Source organism: Orcinus orca, chromosome 10 (genome assembly GCF_937001465.1).
Source record: "Orcinus orca chromosome 10, mOrcOrc1.1, whole genome shotgun sequence".
In the NCBI taxonomy this organism is placed as follows: domain Eukaryota; kingdom Metazoa; phylum Chordata; class Mammalia; order Artiodactyla; family Delphinidae; genus Orcinus; species Orcinus orca.
In genome coordinates this window covers 78179821-78201064 of record NC_064568.1, presented here as the reverse complement: position 1 = coordinate 78201064, position 21244 = coordinate 78179821, and positions in this window count along the sequence as shown.

Below are 21244 nucleotides of genomic sequence, written 5' to 3'. Positions count from 1 at the left end.
AATTCAGCAATCCTTGTGGGTTATGAAGACCCACAAAGGAAGATATAGATTCTCTTGGTCTTTTCAACTTCTAACACACTGCTCATTAAATCAATCCATATTATGATTTTTTTATTGAGATTATCTGAAACATCACCATCAGCTACTATTTTGTAATCATTTGCAATGCTTTTTGTAACCAACTGAGTATAATCGATAATTATCAAGGGAATATATTTATTCAGTTTAGTGCTAAATTTATCCATATATTTTTTTCCTTCATGTTTAAAAAACATAAAGGCATAGTGCACTTCAAACTCTATTCCTTAAATGCTATTGATCCATTTTTTATGAGACGACTTATAATTTACTTATGGCTGTGTGAGTTTGATATCCAATAGACACTGGGATTTACTTGTGACCAGATAATGGGCTTACAAGTGTGGATTAACCTTATATTTGCCTGTTCACTACTCAAAGCCCTCATTTTAAGATAATTTATCTTGCTGCTAGCTCAGACTCCAGTTGAGTGAAGATGCTTTAGGTGAATGGGAAAAAGTGCACTGAAACCTCAAAGTCCAGCACTTTGTTTGGTCTTATGATTCACTCCCTAAGTGAATTTGCTGGATGTTGTTGCCCTGGAAGCATAAATCTGATTTATAGTAAGAACTTCATGCATCTTATGACATTTCTCTACTCTGAAGCATTGCCCCTTTGAATCTCAAAGTACTCTTTCCCATTTTTTAAATCAGCTTTTGCATGCTGATAAATTATATACCTGGCTTGAAAACAATTTTTATATTCATTTATTATTCCTATTTTCTACTGTTGTCCTTTTCAGAATGAAAAGTAGAGTCGGAAGTCGTGGAGCTTTGAATCTTATTGTATTAACATTCAAGTTAGAGAATGTAGTTAAGTGGAAAATTAAGATCTCCTCCTAACTTTAAGAGAGCAAATGACCAAAACTTTGTGTCACTATTTGGTCGCTTTTTATTTGATGAATATTTGGTGTCCCCACCAATCTTGCTAGAGTTATATGTACTATGCTTGAGGTAAAAAGACTTAGGTCCTAGTCTTATGTGCACAATTGGATATACTGCTCCAGAGATAACAAGGAGTTGGTAGGTTTACTCTATTGTATTGCTCCATTCCTGAGTCAATAACTGGCTAAGGCATGAGACAGACTATGTTAATAATCAAACTTCATCATTGCAAATAAAAGGTATCATCAGTCTCATAAAAGTCTCATGGCACCATTATCATGATGCTAAAAGTTTTTAAAACAATCAAATAAGAATACTGACTACTGAGAGAAAATACAAATAAAGTGACACCACAGATGCTTAACACAATTTATCCTTGAACATGATTTAACTTGAAATAGAAATGATTTGATATTTCCATGATTTTTCAAATGAGTTACATCCAAATAGGGCATGTCAATCCTAAAAAAAATATTCCCTTATGTTCATCCTGTTATCCAAAAGAGGACATAATTGCTATGTGGAGTGATAGGATTTCACTTACAAAAGCAGAGGATAATTGAGAAATGTCCTGCTTTCTTCTTAATTGTAGGTGTATTGCAAAGCCCACAGAAATAACTGAAAGTTATCAACTCATTCTAACTGTTAAGAGTTCAAATTTCTTAATGATGGTGGTGACAGACATCAATCTGGAGGGAATTTTTTAATATACTTTAGAAATTCACTTTCTATTTTGAGCAGCTTTGCAACTTAATGATACCTTTATGCCTAAAATTTTATTAGAAATAACTACATATAATTAATATGTGTATTAACATATATTTATATACATATATGAAATTATTGTGGTATCTGCACACTCTTAGTTCTCAAGGATGATCGTCTATGACAGTCAATATCTCCAAACTTCCAGTCTATTACATGTCTGCATAGCAACTTTTGTTTCTCCAATTCATTGCAGCATGAATAGAAAAAAAAAAATTCTCAGTTTCTTGTGTCCTGGATTTTCCAGAGGATAAATAATGGAAAACTTCAGATTAAAGATTAAAGTCATAAAATTAATCCTAATAGAGCACCTGTTCTAGGTTCTATATAACAGACATTGATTGAATTCATGTAAACATTGGTGCTTGATCTAGCTTTTCATTTAATGATACTTTATATCTGAAGTGACTTTTTATAATTATGAAATTTAAAATGTGTACAATCGTATGTAAAATGCCAAGAGTGTAAAGAATAATTTTGAGTCCTTTAAATTCTACCACACAGAGACAGTATCTGTTAAATACTGTATTCTCTCTTCTCCTCCTCCTCTCTTATCTACTTCTCTAGTTGGATGGACAGAGTGACAGGTAACATGTAAGGGTATATTAAATTTGGCTATGTGAAGTAAGGAGTTGCCTTACAGGAAATACTGGAGATGTATTTGAATTTTTCTAGCTTCAGAGCTTTACCAATCACCTGGCACAAAATACCTAAAAGGCTTCCCAAAATTACCTTCTGGAAGCTTTTTTTATAAGATCCGTGTAGCAGCTACAGCAACTGGATCAAGGACTCTTTCCTGCCACCTCTTTACCTATTCTGTCCATTCAGGCTATTGACCTTGAGCTATAGCCTGATTATTTAAAGCTATAGTTTGTTCAATAAATATTTCAGCACCAACTCTGTGTTAAGCACTGTTCTAGACTTTAAACGTACAATAAGGAATAGAGTACACATAGTCTGAATGCTTGCAGTCAGCACTAGAGATACACGGAGCTTACTGGTATAAATGAAAGGACAGGGAAAAATGGTTATAATTCATGGCAAGACCAAACCTGTCTGGGGTTCAGAAGTCTTACGTGGGGAAGTTACACAGATTGTGACATTAAGCAAAGGGTGCGCATGTGTGTGCAGCATGTGTATGGGTGGAAAGGGGGCTGGTAGCATATGATTTAGATATGGCAGTAGTGTATGCAAACATCTTGAGACTAGAAAGGATACAAAAGAGAAAGAAAATGGGCCACTCTATAGGTAGAATGTATCCTCTGATGAGATGGGTAAGAGAAAACCATGATTTACCTCACTGGACAACACCATCTCATGGGTAATGTTAATACTCTGGGGCTTTGCTCTGATGAAAATAGAGGATGATTAGAGAGCTTTAGATAGAGGGATGAAATACAAATATTATTTTTTAAGTCTCTAATTTTATTATAGAGAATTATCTTGAAAGGTAAAGAGTAACCGTCTAGTAAGTATCTAGGCTAGGAGATGGTGAGAGGGTCAAGGTAAGTAATGATACTAATAAGACTTAGGATGATAACAGAGGAAATGCCTGAGAAATATAATGGACTCAAGAGATATTTGGATAAGGAAATTAATGCTTGGTGATTGATTGAATCTAGGGGCTGAGAGCGAACAAAGGGTCAAATACAAATCCCATGTACATCTGTTGAGCTATTTGCTGAGATAACAAACACTAAAGGAGGAACAAGTTGGGATGGGAGGGGTCATTATTTAAAATTTAGTCTTATGATTTGGCCAGGCAAAGGTGTTAAATAAAAAAGTAAATGCATGTCTAGAAGTCAACAGAAAACTCTGCAAGGGAGGTATACATTCGATAAGTACTCATATATGGAAAGTAACTAAATTCACGGGAATGGGAGAGACTCCCCGTGAGATAGAAAGCAGGTCACAAATACAACATCAAAGAACTCCAGCATTTAAATATTAAGGTCAGGTTAAAGAAATCAAAAAATATGAAGGAAGACAAGCAGAATTTGATGTCACTCAAGCAAGAGGCAAAGAATGTTTAAGATGGAGATAAACCTTGGAATGTAGAAGACTGTTTTCTGCATATCAATGACTTTCCAAGCAGAAATAATCACAAGATCAAAGAGCTTGATTTGATTTTTAAAAATAAAGTTATCTCAATCAGAGAGCAATCTAAACAAATATAAAGTCAAACAAATGTCAGCATGGGACAATGAAGAAAAAGATACTGTCAATATGTAATTGAAATGAAAATGCAGACCTCAAAATGACCTACTTCTTTCACTTGTCAGGACCTATCTGCTATGGTCTGAATATTTATGTCCCCCCTCAAATTCATAGGCTGAGACCCTAATGCTTACTGTGATGGAATTTAGGAGGTGGGGCCTTTGAGAGGTGATGAAATCATGAGAGGCCCCACAGAGCTCCCTCATCCCTTCTGGCATATGAGGACATAGCGAGAAGCTTGCAACCTGGGAGAAGGCTCTCATCCAACCCTGTTGGCACCTTGGTCTCAGACTTCCAGCCTCTCCAGAACTGTGAGAAATAAATTTCTGTTCTTTATAAACTACCCAGTCTCTAGTATTTTGTTACTGAAGCCTGAACAGACTAAGACAATACCTTAAGGAAATACTCAGAAGTTCAGATGTGAAAATAAAGGCTCCTAAATTTCTTTGGGGCACAGCTAAGATAGCGCTGCTCTGTTAGGACTGCCACGTACAATCAGGTTTTTTCTGGACATGGGCTGTAGATGCAAGCAAACAGGGGAAAGGCCAGTGTGAGACTATCTATAGCTGTCTAGAATAGTGGTGGGACCCCAGCAGCAAGAATACAGATGAGAACCCCAGGCCTGAGGAAGGTTCCCAAGAGACAACCACAGATATAAGTGTATTCACTCAAGTCAAGGGAAATGTAGGAAAGAGGGACTCAGGATTGCTGCCAGACTACAGAGAACAAAGAGCTTGACTTTGTTGACACCACTTCAAGTAGGATGTATTTCTTTGTTTCTTCTCTTCCTTCTCCAAGTCTTAGTGCCAGAGGGACTTAAGATCCAGATAGCTAGTTAGGAGGAAAATAAGAAGACACCGCTCTCCCCACGCCCACTTCAGGATTCTGTAAAAAATTAATATAACAGAAATTCCAACGAAATAAAGTCAGGAGACCAGAAGGGGGTGCTCTCAGGCCCGGTGAAGATAGCAGAGCCCAACAGGAAGAAGAAAGACTCCTCCTTTCCTGGCAACAACTCAGCCAATGAAAAGCCTTTATTTAGTAAACTCTTTGTTTACTATAGCCCTCCCCATTTCCCTTTCTTCTCTATAAGAGCCTTCTCCTTCCTTTACCATGTGGGGACTCGCACCCTGCTCGCCATGGCTACAGACCTCAAACTGCAATTCTGTGCTGATCCCAAATGACGCATCTTTGCTGGAAAAATATCTGGCAGTCTATTTGTTGCAAGTCAACCATTCCTGAAGCAGACTTGAACTGGGATGGGGAGAGTAATTAGTGGCAAATCAAGTTCAGAATTCTGTTTACTACGTTGGACAGGGCACTCAAATTATTAATGAAGAGGGGCTGTGTTCGCTAATTGAAGAGACTGTCTACAACTTCAGATTGAGCACCGTGTCATAGCCCTGATGATATTTTATCCAGTGGCTGGGAAAAATTTTTCTTATTGAATAAAATCTAAAGGGATGACAGAAAAATTAAAATGACTGTTTTGTGCCAGTCACAGTCTTGTTATGTTATGGCTGGGCCAGTCCTTGGTTCTTATTATGATGGCAAGATGCCCTCAGCAATAACCATCAGGAAACTCCGAAAGAAAAAAAAAAAGATTTGTTACTCACAGGTCTTGGAAAGCACACGGCACACCTGGGGCCACACAGCAAGTTCACAAGTAAAGAAAGAGAACGCATGTGCCTGGGATTCTGCTTTTACTGGGGTCAAGGGTAGGGGGTGGGGTAGGGTTTCGTGGGCTCTTTACTGGTGAATTTATTTATTTATTTATTTATTTATTTTTTACTGGTGAATTTAAAATGTAAGTTCAGGAATTTAAAGCAGGGGAAGAGAAAAGCAAGTGACCCAAACGCCCAGTTATCTAAATCAAACAGCATCTCTAAAACAAAGAAGCCTCAAGGGGGAGGCTGCAGCTGCGCTGCTTGGCTCTTCATCCAGTTGTATAGCTGGAAGTGTGCTTTCAGGGCTTACGCTACGATGACATTCTGACAACAGAAGCTGTATGTATTCAACACAGCATACAAATGCGTTATACAGAAGCTAGAAGGAAAGAAACTAAAGTTAAATATTCTTTGACTATGGGATTATGGGTGATTTTGTTTTTACCTCATACTTTATTTTCCAAATTGTATTTAGAGAGTGTTTTCTTTCTTTCTTTTTTTTTTTAGAACAATCACACAATTGTATAACTTAAAATGGAAATTTTATTTGCCTTATATACATCATGTTGGGGGGGTCATCATATTTATAATAACAAGGTTTTTTATGGATATTTAAAAGGCATAAGTAGCTCCACTAGAAGGTGGGCAGAATTAAGAAGAAAAAAATGGAAAAACTGAAATGATTCAGTTTTACTATTGTGAAAATTCTGATAATGAATAAAAAGAAGATTAACCATTGGTTCAGCTTGCATTACTACTAATTTTTATGTAGATAGATTTTGGTTTATAATATATTATAAAATGTTTAATATTTTAATGTTACCCCCTATTTGAAATATGACGTACCTAAAGTTCTGAATTTTGCAACAGGGGGACACTGGTAATGAGGACCAGTAAAGATTTTTTACACTAATTCCTGGGTCTACACACTCTCTCTACAATCTCTACTCTTTCCTTCAAAGGTTCAATCACCATAAGACTTTTAAATTCTATTTATTTCTTAGAATAATTTTACTGTTAAGAAATAGAGCTGCACTAGTTGAACTGGAAACTCTGGTGAATGTCATTGATGACTATAGAAATGGTGTCAGCTCCTTTATCCTCTTACTAATGATCTTAGACCCCCAAAATGAACAAACATAATAATCCCTAATCATTTACAGAAGCAACATATCTTGAAACCATGGTATAATAAGACTTCCCTCCTGAGTTCATTTTACTTCTTTTTGGTTACACCCAGTGTAATTTTATTAATGTTGTAAGATTCGATGGGGAGGAAGAAATTTTCCTCTACCCTTCTTGGTTCTTCTGGCTGGTCTAAGAATTAAATTGGCATGCGACAGATTACAAGAGAAAATCAAACAAAAGTTTAATAACATGTATACATGGGAAAGACCCAGGAAAACTGAGTAACTCACCAAAATGGCTAAAAACCTCACCTTCCATACCATCTTAGGCTAAAGACACAAGAAGATGTTGGGGGTTGTGGTTTGGGACTTCAAAGGGGTTGAAGGCAAATTGACATGGAGAGGGAAAAGCAAACGTTTGGTAAACACATGTTTGCTGGGCGAGGCAGAGACAACAGGACACAGACAGGAACTTTAACAAGCAGACTGTGCTAGGTTCCTCTCTGTCTGCACACCTAGTTTCTACTGTTGTTATCTATGGGGAAGCGATAGCTCCCTTCCTGGAACAGGTCTTCTATCTATATTCTCAGGCTATTAGGGAGAAGCTCAAAGTTTCTTCCTGAGTCTTTTGGGCCTTGATTGTTTTCCACTCAAAATAACCTGCATGCCAAAGAGACACGTTGGGATGGCAAGTTTTGCTTCCCTGCTACTTATTTTTTCTCATTTTCTTATTTTGTGTTTAGTATAAATAATTTTCTTCTGTGGCCAAGTAACACTTGTGCCAACACAAGAGGCAACCTGTGTCTTATGGTACTAAATGAATAAATTACTGAATAAATGAATTGCCTGATTGTTTAATCAACAACTGTGTGCAGGTCTCTGTGTTCAACAAAGTGAGAGAAGGCTACAGACCACCACCATGAACATGGACACTTTGACACTGCTTCTATTTAAAGAGAAAAACTTTCAAACAGCAATAGAAGAAAGACAAAAAATGTTAAAAAATTGTTTAGGAGAACTACCCCAAAATAGGGAAAGTAAATTCTAAAGTAGGTCAGAGTAGGGGTGAGCCCTGTAGTCTGGAACTGAGGAGGATTTTGAACTGGAACTTGAAGGAGGTTAGTTTTGATCTAGAGAAGGAAAAAATAAGTTTAATTAAGACACAGGGTGACCAAAAGTGGCCATACTCAAGCAAGCAAGAGTGACTGCAGCAAATAACCTGAAAAGTTGGCTATTTTCCTGAAAACATAGGAGGAGGTAAGAACTTGAAATCTCTCACTGTTAACCTGAAGTGTCTGGACATTTTGTTGAAGGAAATAGGAAATCATTTCAGGTTTTTGAAGAGGGAAATGACCTGAAGGTATATGAGGAAAGCAAAATTTTGGGAGGAGTAGCTTGTGTACAGAGAGACATGGAATACACATGGGGCAGCTACTCACAACTCTATGCATAAAAAGTGTCATCAAAACCACTGTATTTTGCATCAATATCTGCAAACATTTCTATGTTCCCTGAGGAATAAAGGAATGCTGTGACCATTTCTACAGAAGACGCATGTGTCCTGGATTTTTAAATAATGGAATTGGGAAGAGAGAATTGGACATAGTGTCACAAAAGGTACACAGATGAAACAGTGATTCTCAACCTCTTTTTTTGCTGTTTATGCTACATTTTAGAATAAAAAATGGGGTTGTACATGAGGAAGTACATGACCTAAAACACCACCAGTGTATTCACAATCCTATAAAACCATCCAGAGTTATCCTTCTGTACAACTGGCCATTCCTGAGGTCTGTGAAATCCCACTGGCACTAGTTTCTCTCATATAATCTGGAGGTAAAGTTCTCAAACATCTTTCTTTGCTGCCAACTTGATGTTATATGTCTTAATTCTCAGGTGCACCAGTGATGCCTGGGCTGCAGCATGTCCTATGCCTCACTCAGCATTGTGATTTTTATGACAAGCATTGCTATAGAAAATATATACCTTCACTTGTGACAAAAACACACTTCATCTGTTGATCAAAATTTGTCAGCAGAAGCTATAAAAATTTGTGCTACACCGTGGTACCTACATACCTACATCATGCTGGCTGTATCCCCTTAAGATAAATATATATGCAGAAATAGTATATGCACGTGTATATTATTTTCCCATGCACACACTCTATCCCTAGAAATAGAGGACACTTATCCATAATACCTTCAGCACAAGAGAAAGGAGTATTGTTCAAAGATAAACAATGGGTCACATCATAAAAATAAATCGTAACTTTGGAAAAGCATTTTTTTTAATTCATGTGGGATATCATGATTTACAAAGCCTTCTTTTAAAAACATATGTTATTCACTTTATTAAAAGAATCAACTTATTGTATTTTAAAGCATAAGAACTTGGAAGTCACATGGTTTCAGGTTTGGTCCCTGGCTCACTCCCTCTTATTCGCTGAGTGTTTGGGGCCAGTTAATAACCTGTTGGAGCCTCATTTGCATCAGTTACAAAATGAGGAAAATCCTAACTACCTGACAGCGTTATGGTGACGATTATAAATAAAATATATAAAACTCACAGTTCTGACAACGTCACTCAGCTGTAACAGAGTGAGCGGTAAGCCTTAAAGCCTTGTAATCATTGTGAAGATTCCCTCTAATAGTTTAGTGCTTGGACCCCAGAGACAACCTCAGGCACTGCCTGGGCATCAGACAAGTAACGCAATATGGTTTATGGTCAAGAGAATCTTTATTATATGCATGGGTGGTGGGGGGCATTTAGCTAAGATGATCAGAGATAAGGGGAAATTTACTAAATAAGCTGAATTGTTTTCTCTCATGAGTTTGCCTTTTCTTCCTCCTTAAGAAGAAAATTCAGATACTACCAAACACAAAGAGGATCGTAAGAATTATGCAAGTCTGGAGAAATTACTTGCTTATTTCAGTATTCTAGTTGAATTTCAATTGAAGTATAATTAGAGATCTTGCAAAAGTAATGTATTTTTACGTTTACTGCATCCTCTACATAATCTTTTAAAATGACTGGGACAGGGCTTCCCTCCTGGCACAGTGGTTAAGAATCCACCTGCCTACGCAGGGGACAAAGGTTCAAGGCTTGGTCCAGGAACATCCCACATGTCATGGAAAAGCTAAGCCTGTGTGCCACCAACTACTGAGCCTGTGCTCTAGAGCCTGTGAGCCACAACTACTGAGTCCACGCACCACAATTACTGAAGCCTGTGTGCCTAAAGCCCATGCTCCGCAACAAGAGAAGCCACCACAATGAGAAGCCCGCGCACCACAATGAAGAGTAACCCCCTCTTGTTGCAACTAGAGAGAGCCCATGCACAGCAATGAAGACCCAACGCAGCCAAAAATAAATAAATAAAATAAATAAATTTATAAAAATAAAATAAAATAAAACTACTGGGACATTAAGCAGGGCAAAAATGTCAGCTACTTCAGCTTGACTCTCCTGGTTATGACATTATTTTTTCAGTTATATATAAAAATCTAATTTTCTTCCATTTCCACTTTGCTAAGACCAGTTTAGTAGTTATTGTCTCATATCACAAATATGAATGATTTCAGAGGTGGTGGGTTTTCTGAGCTGGTGACTAACAGAAATTCCTGAACTTAACTTACAGAATGATAGACAAGGGAACAGCTTGTTAAAAGCCCTCTGCTTGTAAACTGTCTTTACTGATTAAGCTCACTTTAGTTACTTTTTCCCCTCTCTTTACTTGCATACCCTCCAAGCTTCACCTAGCTTGGGTAATATATCACAAGACTTCTTAACCATTCCTAGAGATAATATCTCTGATGAATGAGTCACTATAGTAGTGGGGGCTTAGATTTTCTTTTTTTTTAGAAACTTGGAGTCAACTCTTGTTCAGTTCCAGCTGGCTAAGACTTGTTGGGACCACCGACCCTGGACCTAGGTCTGCATAGCAGTCCGATGAATGACCTTTTGCTGTCAGAAGGCCGAAAACTCCACCCTCATATCATGCTAGGTGCCTCTTTTTTAAACATGCATCCCATGAGGAAGCACGTAACCCACATACACCTACCCAGAACACCGACTGCCTCACCTGTCCCTGACTTCAATCACCTTTCCCTACACCTAAGACCACCCTACTTCTTTATCTCATTAATATCTCAAGCCCCTCGTGTTCAGGCAGGCAGATCTTAGATTTGTTCTCCAGTCTCTTCACTTGGCTGCCTTGTGAATAAACTCTTTTTCTGCTGCAAACTCGGCTTCCCAGTATTTGGCTTGCAGCATGCTGGGCAAAGGAACTGGTTTAGTAACAGTCTTAACCAAACGTTTTAGAGACCCATCCTAGATTTTGTGTTTGCTATGAAACTCTTTCTTAATTTGAGAATCTTCCCCCCCCCCGCCCCCGTTGCGGGGCACAGGCTCCGGACACGCAGGCTCAGCGGCCATGGCTAACAGGCCCAGCCAATCCGCGGTATGTGGGATCCTCCCTGACCGGGGCACGAACCCGCATCCCCTGCATCGGCAGGCGGACTCTCAACCACTGCGCCACCAGGGAAGCCCCAATTTGAGAATCTTAAAGCGGAAGGTATGAGGAAGATTTATTTTCAAACCCAAGTTCTGACTTCTTCATATGTCCTCTAAAATTTTGCTGAAAACAGAACAATTCCTTTTTTAGCTCCCCTGTGCTCTCATTTTATTATGGCATTGAGAAAAGGCAGGTAAATTCTACCTAATTCTACCCCAAATTAGGTAAATTCTACCTAAAAATCTCCTTAGCTAAATTCATCAGTTCACTCGATACAGTTTCTATGTCCCATGTTACTGCAAACAACTTTCCATCCCTGTGGAACAAGAGGCCTTTTTTCTCCATCTTGCAATAACATTTCCACACTTTCAAGGCTTCCCTGACAGTCTTCTTGAAAACCATCTGACTATTCCTAACAATCACTTTGAGGCCCTTTAGGCTTCTACTAACATGCTCCTCAAGGTCATTCTGGCTTCTACCTATCACATCTTTCCAGTGGAATATGTTTCAGATTTTACTCCTACAGTAGCGTACTTCCCAGTACCTTAATCTGTTCCACTTCTTTGGCTCCAAAAATTACTCCAAAATGTAGCAGAAGAATACAACCATTTGTTAATTCTACCACTTCTATTGATCAGGAATTTGGACAGGGATCAACAGTGACAGTTTCTGCTTCCCACTATCAGCTGGAAGATTGTAAGGCTGAAGGCTAGAGTCTTCTGAAAGCTTACTCACTCAAGTCTGGTAGTTGATGATGTCTTTTAAATGGAGCCTCAGCTCCCTTCCACTTGGTTTTCTCCACTTGGGCCATTGTGGACTTGATGACTAAGCTCTATGCGTGAGAGACAAAGAGGGAGAGAATGAATGCAGTCTAGGGAGAAGTCCTATCACATTTCATGATCTAACCTTGGAAGTTAGGCGTGTCACTTCCGTTGCATTTTAGCTGTTGAGACAGTTAAAAATATCGTTCAGGTTCAAGGGGAAGAGGAATAGGTCTCATCTACTTCAGGAGATTGATAAATATCTAAAAGAGCACGTGGGACTAAAAATATTACTATGGCCATCTTTGGAAAATAAAATCTGCCACATTTGGTTTGATTCTACTTGATTCTACTTCCCTCTATGGTGAATGACAGTGAGGGAGTGAGCAACAACGAAGTGTATTCAACAGCCTAGGACCTTGGAACGAAAGCATGTTTGCAAAAATTCTCTTTCTCTTTGTATCATTCAATTCTGCTATACTTTACACCCCTAAAATAGTTCATTACATCTCTGGCATCTACAAGCTTTGGGGTGTGTGTGTGTGTGTGTGTGTGTGTGTATTAGGGGTCCTTCCTGTCATTTTTTGTTTCATGTGTCTTCTCTTGCCCTGAGCGATGAGCAGCCAGCCAGAGACCCTGGAAATGAACATTAGGGGGATGAATACGATTGGTTCTGTTTTGTATTTGGCCCAAAGTCTAACTCAAATAGAAGCTGACATTAAATCAACAAGAAAAGTAGACCTGGAACATTCCCCTCTGTGTAAGAGTGCTGACTCATTTCCTCATCACATTAGAGAACGTATTACAGTGAAGGTTCCTGTAGTGACAAAGAGGATAAGACTACGTGCTAATGGGCCTTTTTGGACTCTGTTTTCTCTGACTCAGCATTATTTCATGGCTAAAGCAGGAGGGAGAATAGATATTTATTTATTTATCTATCTGAATAATTATGATACAAGTGAATACAGTATATTTTTTATTTTCCTGCTAGACTTCAAATATTCCCAATGAAGACTTAGCAGTATAATTTGTATAACTGGAGAGAGAAGTTTTTTAAAAAAGAGACAGAATATGATTGTATCACATCTTACAACATAGCAAGAAAAAAATTAACACTTAATCAGCTTGATCGGGTGATTGTTATTACTATATTAAAATTATCAGTCTTTTTTAATATAGATTTTCATATTATATAAAACATTCATAAAGCAGTGAAATTTAATAGTAGATCTATATGAAGACTCTGAGGCAGCTGCTTAAATTTCATGAAACTAGTATTAAGCAACTGGAAAAGGCATGTAATCTAATTCAAAGAGTAAATATTAAGCCACCTCTATGTGTTGGGCACAGTGAGGAATTCTAAGATATCTCTCCCTCAAATAGATTAAACATGCAAGTAATTTAAAACCAGTCATCCATTTGTTGACCTTGATATGCTGAGCATTGAGCTAGGCAGTCAATACTCAGAAAGGATTTACCTTGTCCTTCAGAGATTTCATCATTTATTTTGGAAGATTACTAAGAATAGTAAAATGAAACAAAAACATTAATATGTAAAATAAACATTTAAAAAAGTGAGCCCCAATACTAGATTTAGGAACTAGAAACACAGTTATATTTCTAAAGGAAAAAGGGGCAGAGATGACTGCAGCGTGAAGCATTTGAAAAAGAGGGAATTTTAAATTGAGCCTTAGACGGAGAGTAGGGTTTCCACGGGGGAAGGACAGGAGAAATGAGATGTCGGGGAAAGTGAGAGAATAGAGCACGAGCACAAGTGCCAAGATGGAGTAGGTGTGAACATGACATCTGTAGCCGGCAGCGAGGAAGGACCCTTGATATGAATAAATGGCTATTACTTATGAGCAGCTTGCTGGGTGACAGAGAACTATGGAACCCTGAGGACTCAGGGCTCTGGGGCTCACCCCCACTGGTGCCCTCTCTGTGCAAGGAGGACAGTTACACTACCTCCACGTTGGTAGTAAAAATTAAATCACACAATGCCAAAGCCTGCACATAAAGCCTGTTATGAAAGGAATGGCTGTTAAGTGCTAAAACAGCATCCCTTTTCTATTCAGTATCTCAGCACAGTGTGGCTAACTGAGAGGCAGTAGTGACATGAGTCTACAGCAGGCAGCCAGCTGCTGCTAATGCAGTATTGATACCAGTGACTTGATGTCTGAAATAGGAGAGATGGGTTGGCTTTGCTTCAGGAGTTTCCCGACACCGGGTCGTGTTCTCTTTAAAACATGGCTAAGGCATTGAGCCTAACGGAACGAATATCTGTCCAAAATCTGTATGAAATGACAGTGGGGATGATGGAAAGATCACAGAGTTTGGATGAGGATGAACTGGGTTCAAATATTGACTTCACTGCACTCACAAAGTGCACCTGAGGCAAGTCTCAGAAGGCCTCTGGGCCCCAAAGGTAAGAATAAAACCTGTCCTTTTTATCTTAGGTGTTTACTGTAAAGATGTCGTAACTCATAATGGGAGGAACTATGTAAATTGCAAAGCACGGTACCGATCTTAATTATACTCATTTTCCTGTGGATAAACGAGACCCGAGTTTCCTTCCCATTATATTTCTGTCCCTATGTGTTCCTCTCTTACCTTAAGATATATCACTTGTAAATGTGTTTGAACCCATTCCCTTTCTATAATTCCCGGGTGTACTTAAGTGCCAATTCTTAGGGATTCTTTATCTCTAAGACAAAAACTGAATAAAAACTTTAGTGTCTAAGAATTGGGGGATAATTGAAAAAACGTATATTCTGATCTGCAGTAAACCTCAAGGGAAATTCCTTCAAGCCTATTTCACTCTGCACAAGTCTGCTTTATATAAACAAGAACACAGAATTCAATGGGATTTTCAGAAATATTCAACCCATAAATTGTTCCGACTGAGCATCGCTATTCTGTAAACATTACCCTCATTTGAGCAACTGCCAGAGAACTTTTAGGTCTGTGGAGAACTTTGGTTTCTTTCTTTTTTACTATTCTTACTCTGACAAGTTTCTTCCTTAGCTCTCCCAGAAACAAACAGAAAGCCTTCTTTCTTTGAGTCTTAATCCCATGTTGCAGCCACTTTGACTCAACCACAGTTATACTAAATATCTTCCTTCAGAGTAGTCAGGCCTAATTGTCCTAATCACAAACTGTCCCCAAAATAGCCTATAACAAAAAACTACTCCTCTGTTACTTCTTAGTCACCAGCTCACAGCTACTGGAGAGGGATGTTGGCTAAACTCATCAGCATATATTCAGGCAAACACAACATGGCCCCTTTTGGACTTATCTGTCTTTTCCTTGTGCTGGTTCTTTGCCAGCAGGAGGACCTCACATAAATTCCAGCATATATTCTGAGCATCTCTGTGGATCACAGCTGTGTATGGCACTATCTCCTCTTTACTGGGTCAGAACACAGTGGAACAAATATGTCTTTAGCAACTAAGCATTTTCATTTTTACTGCCACATACAAAAGCACAAATATCTACAACACAATGAACCTACCGTTCATAATTGAATGAATAAAAAAGCAGCTGAAAACCAAAAGCTGGAGAATGAATTAAAACAGTACCATAGAAATAAAATGCAGACTTTTAGACTCTCAAATAGTTGATTTTGAAGTTCAAGAGGCCCATTAATGAGTGTGTTTATGTTTATATATAGCAGATGGCTGGCAACATGCAGTGTCTGTTAAATCTTAAAAACATTTTGAAAATAGTAGGCAACTAACGTTTTTCTCCTAACCAATGTATGTCCTCCTTCACGTGTCGTCCAGAATCTGTTTACTCACTACCCATTATTGGCTCCATATGTGTTCAACTAATTTATTTCTCTTTTCCTTTTATATTATTGTGGTAGTGTTACTTAATTTGCTTAACGTGGTGTCAGTGCCTTATGGGCTGAGGGACAATCGGGGTGGTCAGGTAGTCCTGGGCATCTTAGAAGAAATACCTTCCACTCTTTGCTCCTGCGGACTCTAGGGAGAGCAGACTGAATGTCAGATCTTTGAAAATGCTCCCAGCACCACAGGGCAGAAGTTTTGCACAGAGAGAAGGGTAGTGATATCAGCCTTGGTTCTCAGTCACTTTTAGTAATGACTGTGAAAAATATTTCTGTGGGGGTCAATCTGTGACACTTTAGGCTGCATCCAAGGAGAACTGCTCACAATCCTGAGAGAAATCTGACTGTGGCCACAATGCTTGGCACAAATGAATCAGGATGAAAGTTGAACAATGAGCTAGAGATGACTGGTGGATAGAGCCACCATGACTAATCAATAGGGAGCACAAAAAATAAATCAGTCAAATCAAAAGCCATCAGAAATATTCATACTAGAAAGGCATTTCCATTCAACTTCACCAAATTACGGCCATAACTTTCAGGAGAGTTTAGCTACTTCCTCCTCCAAGGGAAGAATCATAAAAACACATCCAGTGACAATGAGGCAGTTACCCATAAACTCCACTCCCTTTATAGCAACTGAAGCTCTCTCCATGAATACAGAACTGAAAAGAAATTCCCAGCACTGTCAAATTTGGAATTTGGGGGCCTACTACATCCTTTAAAACTCAAATTTATTTTGAGTTTCAGTTGTGACTCAATTCCTATATTTATTCATAAATATTTATTGGGTGCCCACTATGAGCCAGGTGCTAGTCTAGAATACATCAATGAACATCACAAACAGCCTCCGTCAGGGACTTTCCGGACAAGTGAAAGAACTCTTCCACTAATAGGAAGAAGTGGAGTTCAGAAAGGCTAGCAGCATTTTTCAAATTCATTTAACTGGTAAGCTGAGCCAGGATTTGAACCCCTAACCAAATCCTGTGTTCATTCCATGAAGCTGATATACTAGTAGAATTGGGTCTGCATATAATGGAGTACACAAAAACCCACTGGTAATTTCTAATACAGGATCTATGCCTTTTGTACTATAAGACTACAAAATTTTCTTTTAAAAAGTTTATTTCCAGAAAATGTTTATGTAACATCATGGCAAAATAATAATAACCCTACTTCAATAAAAATAGATTGGACAATATCAACAGTGATAAATGCTCTGAAGACAATAAAATTAATGTGAAGAGAGAGAGAGAAAAAAAGAATGGCTTGAAGAATTTAGAGACAGTGATCAGAGATGACGATATCCTGAAAAGTACAAGATATCCCTGCATGATAAGGAATTATCCCGCCTAAAATACCAACCTTCCCCTAGTTGAGAATCATAGATCTGTAATGCCAGAAATGACCTTTAGCAGACCTAGACCTAAATTCAGGTTTTCTGACTCCCCAGAATACCAGAACAAAGAAAAAATCAAAGAAACAATAACTTCGGGACAGACCTGAGAAGTCCAGTTGGATTTATCACTTTTGCAAATATTAATAACCACGTCCACGGACATTTAGCTGAAACTTGAGAATCTAGGCTGATTCAGCGTGCTTAGAATATAACCGTGCTCCCTAGTTAGGCTCTGATGTCTGTGTGTGCATGTGTCTATGTGTATGTGTGCACGTGTGTTTGTGCACATGAGAGGGAGAGAAAGAGAAAGAGGGAGAGAGTGACAGACTGAAGGAAAAAGACATTAAATATTTGAGAGTATTTAAAAAATTTCCCTTATTTATTCTTCACTCCTGTTACACCCAATTCTGTCAAGAAGAGTAAAGTGACAGAACTCAGTCACCAAGAACCTCTGAAATGTGCTGAGGATATTACTGTGCAAAATAAATTAGGTATTTTTTGTAGACCTCACTGACGATCAGCAACATCTGTTCCCCTCTCATTACTGGGCATAAAAAAAGACTGTACTATTCGGGCCCTCAGCTTAGGTGGGAGCATATATTTCTGGCCAACGCACAGTGGGAGGAAATGCCTGACAAGATGAGGCAGTAAAAAGTCCCTGAATAACCTGTCTGCTCTTTCTTCCTCTGCTGTGCTTCCTAGGAGGCTGTGTGATGGGTTCTGGAGTCATGGATGAAACTGGCCTGGATCACTCATCACCCCAGATAGTTAGCTAGAACCTAAGCAGATTTTGAGCATAAGAATAACATGTTATTTCATTAAGTTACTGCTATATGAAGGCTACTTATTACTGCAGCACAGCCATGCCAACCTAACCAACAGTGTCTTATTATACCCATTTCACTGGAGCTTAGAGAATATAACTTTCCTGAGATCACGGTTAGTAAATGACTGACTCAAGAATAAAACCCAAATCTGGCTGCCATGGTAATGAGATGCCTACTGTACCACTGTTGTCTCACACATCTTTATTTCTCCAGCTACCACACTGGCAGTCTATGAAGTTTTGGGCTAAAGCAATGGTCTTCTATCCAGTCCTCTGACTATATTCTTTCTCTAATCCAGCCTATATAGCACTTCCTGCCATAATAATTTTCTAAAACATTCCTTGGAACATGACTCTTTTCTGTGAAAGAGCTTCTATTAGTCCTTGATATGTCCTAAAATCCATTCGACAATAAAATTTTCATCCTGAGAGGGACTGTGGGATAATCTATTTCAACCTTATTTTAAAGAATATGAAATTAAGTCTATAGGTTCTGTGACTTCTCTCATGGTCACATGATTATAACTGGCAAAATCAGAGGGGAAATTACAGAGATTCTGCCTTCATAGGATAGTGTAAACCAGCTTTAACCAGAATACCTGGGTTGAATCCAATTTCTGTCAGTTACTTGCTGTGTAAACTTGCCCAGTCACTTAAACTCTCCAGATCTACTATTCTCATTTGCAAACTGGGAATACTAATGTTGTCTATCTCAAAAGGTTATTGCAAAGATTAAATGAGTTAAGGTAGGTAAAGTATTTAAAGTGGTGTCTGTCAGGTAGAAAGGTCTATGTAGATATAAGAGATTAACATTAATTCTCAAAACAATTTCTCTGCTTCCAGTGGCCAAGTGTTCTCCTTTTCCTTAGAACATGCCATCTGAACTTATACATCTGTACTTTTGCCTTTGCCATTTCTGCTGGTTGAATACATATCTTTTCTTTTTATAGCTACATAGCATTTATACATAGTTTTTAGGGTCAATAAGATATCCCACCTGCTATTAAACCATTCTTTGAATGCCCCAACCCTTGTGATCTCTCCAATCTTGAGATTGAGAGAGAGACAGACAGAAAGAGAGAGAAAGTTAATGTATATTTTCACATTTATCACATCCTGTTCTACATTATCATCTTGCTAGCAGACTCTATGCTTTTTTCATCTTGAAGGCTTTGATGAAGCAAACTACTATGTTGAAGAGGCCCGTGTAGCACGGAACTGAGATCAATTTTCAGACAAAAGCTAGCTAAGAACAGAAGAGCCCTCAGTTTAACCCTTGAGGAACTGGATTCTGTCAAAATGCATGTGAAGTCAGAAGTGTACCTACTTCAGCTGAGTCTTCAGATGGGACCCAAACCCTGGCCAACATCCTGATTGAAGCCTTGTGTAATATCCTGAAGCAGAGGACCCATTTAGCCATACCTGGACTCCTGACCCACAGGAACTGTAAGATAACAAATGTGTTTTAAGCTGCTAAGTGTATAACTGGTCATTTGTTATGTAGCAATTGATAACTAACATACCTGGGCTTGTTGGAGAAGGAAGAACAAAGATTAGAATCTCACTTTTAAGACTGAGCAAAGATATAAAACTCACAAAAATTAACTTGAAATGAATCAAAGACTTAAACATAAGACTTGATATGTTTAAGTTATGTTATGTAAACTTCCAGAAGATATGTTATGTAAATTTCTAGAAGAAAACTTAGGGAAGAAGCTCCTCAACATTGGTCTTGGCAATGATTTTTTGGGTGTGACACCAAAAGCACAAATATCAAAAGCAAAATCAGCACGTGTGACTACATCAAACTTAAAAGCTTCTGCCCAGCAAATGAAAAATTAACTAAATGAAAGTTCAACCTACAGAATGGGAGACTTTTTTTTTGCAAGCCATATATCGGATAAGGGGTTAATATCCAAAATATATAAAGAACTCATACAACTCAATAACAAAAACAAATCTGACTAAAAATGCACAGAACTAAATAGACATTTTTCCCAAGAAGACATCCAAATGGCCCACAGGTGCATGAAAAAAATGCTCAAAATCAACACTGCATAGCGAAATGCAAATCAAAACCACAGTGATATATTACCCTACCTCTGCTAGAATGACCATCATTAAGATAGCAAGTGCTGCTGAGGATGTAGAGAAAAGGAAACTTACATACTATTGGTGGGAATGAAAACTGGCGCAGTCACTATGGAAGACGATATAGAAGTTCCTCAAAATATTAAAAATAGAACTACCATATGATCCAGCAATTTTACTTATGGGTATATACTCAAATAAAATGAAAATAGGATGTTGAGTTATATGCACTTCCATGTTTACTGCAGCATTATTCACAATAGCCAAGATATGGATACAACCTAAGTGCCTATCAATAAATGAATGGATAAAGAAGATGTGACATATACAAACACAGTAGAATATTATTCAGCCATGAGAAAGGAAGATGTCCTGCCATTTTTGACACCATGGATAGACCCTGAGCACATTATGATAAGTGTGATAAGTCAGACAAAGAAAAACAAGTGTTGTACAATATCACTTATATGCAGAATCTAAGAAAAGACAAAGTCATAAAAACAGAGAGTAAAATGGGTTATCAGGGAATAGGTGCAGGGTGGGAGGATAGGACCTATAGCCCATTTACTCTCTGTCTTTATGACTTTGTCTATATTCACTGTACTGTACTTTAGAGATCTATATAATATAGACAACAATATTGTATTATAATCATTTAACTTGTTAAGAGACTAGAACTTAATTATTCCAATTATTCCAACTAGAAAAAGTACATAATAAAGGTGGCAATTATCACTAGAATGGCAATCACATATAAATGTATCACTTAACATGTTGTACACCTTAAATTTATACAATGTTATATGTCAAATATATTTCAACTAAAAAATGTAAAAAAAAAAAGGACTGAGCAAACAATCCAGAAGTACACAGATTCCTGTTGACAAAAGGTTATATGTAGTAAATGTGCTACACGTACATTTACACGTCATGTAGTAAATTCAGTAAACTGGAAGAGAAATGCAAAGAGAAACTCATACTCCCTGTCTTACTAGCAAGATCTTTCTAGCTGGAGCATCGCCCCCATTGCACAACAAATGTTCTCCATTATCTGTAAATAACAGCAAAG